Source organism: Candoia aspera, chromosome 1, assembly GCF_035149785.1.
Source record: "Candoia aspera isolate rCanAsp1 chromosome 1, rCanAsp1.hap2, whole genome shotgun sequence".
NCBI classification, from domain to species: domain Eukaryota; kingdom Metazoa; phylum Chordata; class Lepidosauria; order Squamata; family Boidae; genus Candoia; species Candoia aspera.
In genome coordinates, this window is record NC_086153.1 from 37,988,972 (window position 1) to 37,999,573 (window position 10,602).

Below are 10,602 nucleotides of genomic sequence, written 5' to 3' on the forward strand. Positions count from 1 at the left end.
AGTCTCAGGAGTGATCATAGAACCGTTATGGAAAGAACACAGGGGAGGGGGTCTCCACAATTGACCTGGGAGCACGAAGTCCCCTTGTCACCGAGGGTGGTGGTAACCAACCAACCCTCGGAGGAGCCAGTCACTCCGGCCCGAATGAGGGCATTAGAGGATAAAATGGAGTTAATAGTGACGATCCTTAAGGATCTACCCAAAGAGGATCTACCCAGAGAGGCAGAGCCCACCCTGGAGGATTGGGAGGAAGAGCCGTCACAGTACCCCAGGCATAGTACCATGTCGACCCGGGGGAGAAGCAAGTCCCGATCAGCCCGTCAAGGGGGGGAGCGAGAGGCAAGACCTCCTAGGGATCGACCACCCATGGGGGCTCGGCGCACGCTGACATTCGCGGCACCGCCACAGCCAGCTGAGCCGGCAAGAACCTTCCCACCCTTTGGAGTGAAGTTCGATGGGGATCCCACAACGCTCTCCTTCTTTATTACTAATGCCAAGCACTATATAGAAGATTGGGGTCGAAATTTTCGGTCTGAACATGGCAAGGTCAATTTCATTGCCAACAAGCTGAGAGGAAAGGCAGCGGATTGGTATGTGCAACTATGCCAAGCTGAGGCAACTGAGTTAGAGGACTTCGATGAATTTTTGTGGGCACTTAAAGAGCATTTCGAAGACCCCCTAGCTCAAGAAACGGCAAAAAATGACCTGCGGAAACTCTACCAAGGGTCCCTCTCAGTTGCCAAATATGCGTTGGAGTTTAAAGCTTTGGCAGGAAAAGTGGAAGACTGGTCTGAGCCAACAATCATCGAATTGTTCAAGCAGGGGCTTGAACCCGAAATCCTTCGATGGGCTCTGGGCAGAGATGATCCTAAAACGCTATATGGGTGGATTCAGTTGGCGGGCAGCGCAGAAAATGCCCTACGAACCTATGCCCATACCAAAGAGCTTAGACAAACACGTCTCGCTAGAGGAGCGCGCACATCTGGACTTGCCAGCCGCCCCAAACCAAAAACCTGGGAAGAAGAGAGGGAGCAACGGTTCTCCAAGGGTCAGTGCCTCAGATGTGGGAAAGAAGGACATCGAGCCACGTCGTGCCCAAGACGCCGTCCAGAGGAACGACAGACGAAACCCACGGTAAAGACACCTGCTCCTGCTCCACCGCGAAAACTGAAGGCAGCCCTCGCGGAACTGGACCCCCCAGACCTTCCCTTCGGAGAAGAGGAGGAAGAGTTGCAATTCGAGCAGCCGGCGGGAAAAGCCTACCACCTGCCCTGAAGGGCGCCCTAGGGCAGGTGGAAGAAACCGGGCGTAACCATGATTCGGTGAGTGGAAACTTCCCCACACTGACTGTTAAAGTTAAACTGAGCTCAAAAACCAAAACGGTGGAAGTGTGGGCCATGCTAGACTCGGGTTGCTCCCGTTCCCTGATGCACCCTGATGTCGTAGCGGCTCTGGAACTGCCCACGTTCCCGTTGCCAAGACCCATGATTTTCACCCAATTGGATGGAACCATGGCGGGAGGGAAAGCAGTCAATCTTTCCACGGGACTGGTCGCCTTGCAGATGGGCTCCCATCAGGAAAAGCTGCCATTTGTGGTAGCTCCAGTGGGGGGTCCTCTGGTAATCTTGGGGATGCCTTGGTTTGTGCAACAAAACCCTTTTATCAACTGGCTGCATAGAACTGTGACGTTTGCAGATGGATTTTACAAAGTACCCGAAAAGGACCTACTGGAGGACATGGAGGGTGGAGGGGTAGCGTATACCACTGTGCAAACGCTTCAACCTCTTGAGGGACTACCCAATCAGTACCAAGATTTTGCTGAAGTATTTGGGGAAAAGGAAGCGGATCGCTTGCCACCCCACCGAAAAACGGACTGTGCCATTGAGTTTTTACCAAATGTAAAATTGCCTCACCCAAAAATATACCCCATGTCTCCCAAAGAGCTTACCACGCTAAGGGAGTTCATTGACAAAAATCTGGCTAGGGGTTTCATTGAGCCGGCAAATTCCCCGGTAGGAGCTCCTGTCCTATTCAGGCCAAAAAAGGATGGGTCATTAAGGCTTTGTACCGATTTTCGCGGGCTCAATGCGGTCTCAATATTAAATAAATATCCTTTGCCCCTGATCAAAGATATGTTATCACATCTGGCCAGAGGCAAAATTTTTTCAAAACTGGATTTGAGAGAAGCCTACTTTCGCATTCGCATAAGGGAAGGGGATGAGTGGAAAACAGCGTTCAACTGTCCTCTTGGGGCTTTCCAATATAAAGTCCTACCATTCGGTTTATCTGGGGCACCTGGGGTTTTTATGCAACTGATCAATGAGGTCTTGCATGACCACCTATTTAAGGGGGTACTGGTATACTTGGATGATGTATTGATTTATACTGAAACCATGTCAGAACATATCCACTTGGTGCGTCAGGTACTGGCTAAATTGAAAAAAGCAGAGTTGTACGCAAAACTGTCAAAATGTGCCTTTCATCAGTCGCAAATTGATTACCTAGGGTACCGGATTTCAGCTCAGGGCATTGAAATGGACCCTGCAAAAGTAGAAGCCATCGTGGCATGGGAACCTCCCCGTACCAGGAGACAATTACAGAGTTTCCTTGGATTCTCTAATTTCTATCGGGCATTCGCCCAAAATTTTGCGGAAATCGCCCTCCCCCTTACTGAACTGTTAAAAACTAAAGGACAGGGGGATACGCGACGTTCAAAGAACCCAGGCGCGCTCCTTAAATGGACTCCAGCCTGTCAGCAAGCGTTCGAAGCGCTCAAACAAATCTTTACCACAGAACCAATTTTACAGCATCCAAACCCCTCTAAACCCTTCGTTGTACAAGTCGATGCTTCTGATTTTTCCATAGGAGCAATTCTATTACAAGCTGACCAATCTGGCGCTTTAAAACCCTGTGCCTACCTCTCTCGCAAATTCACGGAAACAGAGAGAAGATGGCATGTTTGGGAAAAAGAGGCTTTTGCTGTAAAAATAGCTTTAGAGACATGGCGACACCTATTGGAAGGCACTTCAAACCCTTTTGAAGTCTGGACTGACCATAAAAACCTGGAAGCTTTAAGCACCAGTCGGAAACTCAGTCCCAAACAGCTGCGCTGGGCTGAGTTTTTCAGCCGCTTTGACTTCACTCTTAAATTTATACCAGGCAAGAAAAATTTTTTAGCTGATGCACTCTCGCGCAGACCCCAAGATGCTGGCCCAGGGCCAACGGTCCAAGGCACCGTCTGGACCGACAAACAATTAAGTTTGGCAGCAGTGACTCGCAGCCAGACCCGAGCGCAATCAACTCCGCCTCCAGCCGCTCTGCCTTCCAGCCGCCCGCCGCCCTTGTCAATTCCCTCCGATTTGCAACAACAGTTGCTCTCCCACCTTAAAACAGATACTTGGTTGCAAACCAATAGACACATTTTAACTTTCACCGATGATCTTGCCTGGCGCAACGATCGTCTCTATGTACCCGAAGCAATGCGAAAAACCATACTCCAGCGCTGCCACGATGACAAGCTAGCTGGACATTTTGGCTACGTAAAAACTTTACACCTCGTTCGCCGCCAATTCTGGTGGCCAACTTTACTCAAAGACTTGAAAGAGTATGTCACTGCGTGCCCTGTATGTGCGGCAATAAAGCGCAAACCAGGCAAGCCCCAAGGTCTCCTTCAACCCGTTGCCACTCCATCTGTCCCTTGGCAGGATATCTCTATGGACTTTATCGTTGATCTACCCCCTAGTCAACGCAAAACTGTCATTTGGGTCGTCAAAGACTTTTTCTCCAAACAAGCTCACTTTATCCCATGCGCTTCTATCCCCACCGCACAACAGCTGGCACGCCTCTTCCTCATCCACGTGTACCGCCTCCACGGTATCCCCGCCCGTTTGGTGACTGACAGAGGCACACAATTTACGTCACAATTTTGGCGGGCATTTTTGAAACTTTTGGGTACGAAACAGTCACTTTCTACCGCCTGGCATCCGGAAACGGACGGATCTACAGAGGCGGTTAATTCTACCTTGGAACAATACCTCAGAGCTTTTGTTAACTACCAGCAAGACAACTGGGTCGATCTACTCCCATTTGCTGAGGTCGCTTACAACAATGCCATTCATCAAACCACTGGTCAAGTTCCCTTTAAAACAGTTTTTGGACGTGACTTTGTTCCGATTCCTGAACTTCCTCATCCTCAACCGCTACCAACCACCCTCGCTGACTGGGCAGACTCTCTCAAAGACTCATGGTCTAATATTCTACTAGCTCTCCGCCATGCCCAGGCTACCTATAAACGCCATGCCGATGCAAAGCGTTCCCCAGAACCATCCTTTGCGGTCGGTGATAAAGTCTACTTATCAACTAAGTTTATCAAGTCCCCACAACCCTCTAGGAAACTTGGTCCTAAATTTGTCGGTCCTTTTCCAATTGTTGCTCAGCTCAACCCTGTTACGTTTAAACTTGATTTGCCTCACAACCTTAAACGTTTACATCCTGTTTTCCATTGTAGTTTACTCAAACCCTGCCTGTCGTCGGACCGTTGGCATCCACAACCCACTCCTCCACCTCCCCTCATGATTGACAACCAGCAACACTTCGAGGTGACATCTATCCTCGACTCCAGACGCCAGCGCTCCGCTTTACAATACCTCGTCCGCTGGAAACATTTCCCTCATCCCGAATGGGTTGCTGCTCCAGACGTGCATTCTCCTCGTCTCGTAGACCAATTTCACTCTGCCTATCCTAACAAACCGGCTCCCTAGTTTCTTTTGGGGGGGCAATATGTCATGTTCTCATTCTAATGTCTGGTTAACATTGTAACGTTTCACATGTCATTCTCTGTTCCGTGTTCCTTCACCCGGGGTTTTTCCATTCTTTCGCCCTCCATTGTTTTGAGGGCTTGGAATGCATGTTTGGGTTTGCGCTCCTGTTCAAGGTTACTTTCCCAGGCGCGTCTAACGGCTTCCAGCACCTGGGAGGGGGAGCGTCCTGACGGGCGACGGGGCGGGACCTGCTTACAAGCAAGGCTTTTAAGTTTGTATTTGGCGCGCTTTTGCTCATTCTCAGCTTTCTCTGTATTTGCATACTATTCCTTTAATAAATCAGTTATCTTTAAGCCCGAGCTTGTGAGACTGAGTATTTGGGTTTAGGCAATCGTTACAGTTAGTGTCAGATATTCCTGTCAAAATGATGTCCTTCAGGTAATAAAGAATTGGAAGTAACTGAACCACAAAAATACTGTCTGTAGCAGGGCCATCCGGGGGGGGGGGGTTGAAAAAATAAACATGGAAGCCTCACCCCCATGATCAAAGTTCTACTCCTTTTAACTTGCACATGTAAAATAGGAGCAGGAGCTCAACTGAGTGATTGTGATTGCCTTCTTGACTTCTTTGACCCCCTGCTAGTGTCCCTGCCATGTTTTCTTTGCTTTTCATACTTGTGCATACACATGTATGATGGAGTATGCCACAGTTATCTCTCCACATAGGCACTTTCTTCTTTCACCTTCATCATAAGGCTCCTCAGTTCCTCTTCACTTTCAGCCATCAAAGTATCATCTGCATATCTGAGATTGTTAATGTTTCTTCCAGCAATTTTAACTCCAGCCTTGGATTCCTCAAGCCCAGCATGTCGCATGATGTGTTCTGCGTACAAGTTGAATAGGTAGGGTGAGAGTATACAACCCTGCCGTACTCCTTTCCCAATCTTAAACCAGTCCGTTGTTCCGTGGTCTGTTCTTACTGTTGCTACTTGGTCATCATACAGATTCTTCAGGAGGCAGACAAGATGACTTGGTATCCCCATACCGCTAAGAACTTGCCACAATTTGTTACGGTCCACACAGTCAAAGCCTTTAGAATAGTCAATAAAACAGAAATAGATGCTTTTCTGAAACTCCCTGGCTTTTTCCATTATCCAGCGGATATTGGCAATTTGGTCCCTAGTTCCTCTGCCTTTTCTAAACCCAGCTTGTACATCTGGCAATTCTCGCTCCATGAATTGCTGAAGTCTACCTTGCAGGATCTTGAGCATTACCTTACTGGCATGTGAAATGAGTGCCACTGTTCGATAGTTTGAACATTCTTTAGTGTTTCCCTTTTCTGGTATGGGGATATAAGGTGATTTTTTCCAATCTGATGGCCATTCTTGTGTTTTCCAAATTTGCTGGCATATAGCATGCATTACCTTGACAGCATCATCTTGCAAGATTTTGAACAGTTCAGCTGGGATGCCGTCGCCTCCTGCTGCCTTGTTATTAGCAATGCTTCTTAAGGCCCATTCAACCTCACTCTTCAGAATGTCTGGCTCTAGCTCACTGACCACACCGTCAAAGCTATCCCCGATATTGTTATCCTTCCTATACAGGTCTTCCGTATATTCTTGCCACCTCTTCTTGATCTCTCCTTCTTCTGTTAGGTCCTTGCCATCTTTGTTTTTGATCATACCCATTTTGGCCTGGAATTTACCTCCCATGTTTCTAATTTTCTGGAAGAGGTCTCTTGTCCTTCCTATTCTATTGTCTTCTTCCACTTCCACGCATTGTTTGTTTAAAAATAATTCCTTATCTCTTCTGGCTAACCTCTGGAATTTTGCATTTAATTGGGCATATCTCCCCCTATCACTGTTGCCTTTTGCTTTCCTTCTTTCTTGGGCTATTTCTAGTGTCTCAGCAGACAGCCATTTTGCCTTCTTGGTTTTCTCTTTCTTTGGGATGTATTTTGTTGCCGTCTCCTGAACAATGTTGCGAACTTCCGTCCATAGTTCTTCCGGGACCCTATCCACTAAGTCCAGTCCCTTAAATCGATTCTTCACCTCCACTGCATATTCCTTAGGAATATTAGTGAGCTCACATCTAGCTGATCTGTGGGTCTTCCCTAATCTCTTTAGTCTGATCCTAAATTGTGCAAGAAGAAGTCCGTGATCTGAACTACAGTCAGCTCCAGGTCTTGTTTTTACCGACTGTACAGATGTCCGCCACTTTTGGCTACAAAGGATGTAGTCAATCTGATTTCAGTGTTGTCCATCTGGTGAAGTCCACGTATAAAGCCGTCTCTTAGGTTGTTGGAAGAGAGTGTTTGTTATGCAGAGTGAGTTGTCTTGGCAAAATTCTATCAGCCTATGTCCTGCCTCATTTTGTTCTCCCAGGCCATGCTTACCTGTAATTCCAGGTGTCATTTGACTGTCCACCTTAGCATTCCAGTCTCCTGTGATGAAAATAATGTCTCTTTTAGGTGTGTTGTCCAGTAGGTGCTGCAGATCCTCATAGAACTGCTCTGCTTCAGCTTCTTCAGCATCTGTGGTTGGGGCATATATTTGGATCACTGTGATGTTAGATGGCTTGCCCTGAATTCAAATTGAGATCATTCTATCATTTTTTGGATTGTATCCAAGCACTGCTTTAGCCACTTTACTATTAATTATGAAGGCTACTCCATTTCTTCTGTGGTCCTCTTGTCCACAGTAGTAGATCTGGTGGTCATTTGATGTGAAGTGGCCCATTCCAGTCCATTTCAGTTCACTGACGCCCAGAATGTCTATCTTTAATCTTGACATCTCACCAATAACCACATCCAATTTGCCCTGGCTCATAGATCTTACATTCCATGTTCCAATGGTGTGTTGATCCTTAGAACATCGGATTCGCGGTTCACCACCAGCACCGTCGGCCGCTAGCCGTCCTTTCGGCTTTGAGCTAGCTGCGTCATCACGTCTGGGGCTAGTTGAACTCATCCTCTGTTCCTCCCCAGTAGCATTTTGACCATCTTCCAACCTGGGGGTCTCATCTTCCAATGGTATACCGACATATCTCTGGTTGTACTGATCCATTTAGTTTTCACGGCAAGAATACTGGGGTGGGTTGCCATTACCTTCCCCATGAATTATACAAATTGATAAAGGCAGCTTTCTGTATTTCTTCCCAAATTACTACATTCTCCTTGTATCTAAGAACTACTGCATGATCGAAATCCAGCTTTTGCAGGTTCTCTTTCCATAGATGTGAAAGCTGGCTGGGGAATTCTTGAAGTCCTCACATCTTAAAGTTGCCAAGGTTGAGAAACATTGCATTAATGGCATAAAAGATTGCCTGAAAGCAACTGCGGTAGTTGGATGTAGGATAAAGGGATGACTGCTAGCTAATGGAAATGTATGCATGTATTTGTTTTAACCATGAGCTAGATGCTGTATTATATCAAGATTCTCAGTCTGTGTGTCCTGCAATACATAATTGCACCTGATCCTATCATTCCCCATAGCACTCAGTATGAGATCTTCTAAAAAGGAATGCTAATTATTCAAATATGAATAATTTATTTCCTATTTTGAGCATCCTACCACTTAAAGGAAGGGTTCCTGCATCAACTTACAAATCAAATGCACTGAAAACCAACAGTCAGAAAAAGAGAAACAGTAAAACAAAGAAAATTAAGAAGGAACGTGATCAACCAGGAACTAGCAATCAAGGAGCATATTAAGTTATTAGACTTATTTTATTAGACTATCTTTAACTCACTCTTCAGATAAAAAGGCTTACAAAATCCTATAATAAGACTCTTTTATGTCATTTCATATAATTAATCTAAATGATATGATGGAAAAGGGACTGGGAACAAGAAGAGATAAAACAAACTAGACCTTTGTACAAATTCCTTGTAATTACAAATTCCTTGTAATAATCAGATGGGAATATTTTAAAGAAGGAGAGAAGCCAAAAGTTGCTGAACCCTTTGCTGCTGGTTCTACTTTAGTCTATCCCTCTGGTAAAAGAGCTGCCTTCTCAGCAGAGCAGATGGAGTGACCCTGCTTTCTCTTTCCAGCACTGCAGCAAAGATTAGAGCAATTTAGCAATATATTCTCTTTGAAGATGTGATAGGCAGAGACATAAAAAGTAGAGATGAAAAACACCATGTTAAAAAAGGTACATCTTTTTATCTGCCTGCAAGAATGAAAAGCACCAATAGCACCAGAACAAATGGCCCAAACATGATATTCTAGAGGTGACGGACTCGTCCCTGGGGGAGCTGGGGGTGTTGATGACCAACAGGAAGCTCTGGCGTGGGCTGGTCCATGAAGTCACGAAGAGTCGGAAGCAACTAAACAAATAAACAACAGCAACATAATTCATGCTAGATATTGGAAATCATCTTTGCTTCCTTTGGCCTTTGAGCTTTTAAAATAGGGGACATCAGAGATTTAATGTGCGGCCTTCTGCCAAGTAGGCCTGTATAATATACCCATCATTTTAAATCAGAATATAACTTACTTGTTCAGGGCTTAACTCTAATGTGAACTCACAATGGTTTGTAAATGATTTATGGCTGCTTACTACCATATGAACAGAGATTCCATTGGTTTATTCAATCAACTCTGTTAAATCATGGCTTAATGCAATATGTGAAACAAACTGAGGCTAAATGGCCAAAGCCGAGGGAAACTGTTCCCTGTCCATTGCTTTGCCAGAAGCGGATTGGCTAGACAGACCACTAACCATCTGGCAGAAGCCACAATGATACCATGCACATAATAACATTGTCACACAAATGATACAAATTTGTGCGATCACATAACAAGAAGTCACTAGCTCTTCTGAGGACACTTATGCTGACACTGTTGGGATCAGGATGCTGGATGGATGGATTTCTTGAGCTGATCCAGCAGAGCGCTCCTGTGAAGTAGACTTAATGCCATATAATTAAAAAGCAAGAGGTGATGCTTGAGTTTTGTTCTGGTTTTTCTTATTATTATTTGGATGAAGGAGTTTACCCTTTGATATTACAGGAAGGAATGAAAGGCATATATCTTCTGGTCACCCATCAACCACCTACAATCCCTCCTAATGAGTTTAATCTCCAAGACACTGTGACTGGGAATTAGGAGAACTGAAGTCCACATATCTGAAAGGCTCCAGCTTAAGGAAAGCTGTCATCTGTTCTTACACATGCAGAAACATACAACCACATTTAAAAAAAAATGCACATAAAAACCCATTTAATTGCCCACTGAGATTTTACACTTCTCTTTTTCACTTCCCTTTCTCAATTTCACTTGAAGTCCAGTCCCCAGAAGCCCGTATGTGTGTGATGGTTTTACTATTACCTCAACCGCATGAAACAACTCTTGGAACTTTAACTATTTTGGTGAAAGGTACATTGGCTCAGGAGGAGGGCCCCCCAATATGGTTTATAGACCTGGGCCCTGGAATCAGTGGTCCCCGTTGACGTCGGTGAGACTTTTTTTCAGAGTAAACGTGGCTGCCCGCCAGCTTCCCTTCTGAAGAAGAGAAAACTAATCCATTATCAGTGTTGGCTATACGATGAAAAACAATCCTCAGCCCCGCGCCAGGGCAATCCTTTGGAGATCAAGATGATAAGGAATTTAGTCGCCTAATATAAAGGGTATCTGATTTGGAATAGAAATTTTGCCCTGGAAAAGTTTACACGACCATAACCGCCCATTCACAAGTCGCACAGACCGCGACTTCCAGGCGGCCCCTCGGCCACTCTCTCCTTTCCCCCCATCCCGCTCCCCATCGCCAAGTTGTGAGCTGTTTCCGCCGTCCCGGGTCACGTGCGCCCGCAGATTAAAGCTCCAGGCGAGGCTACTCCG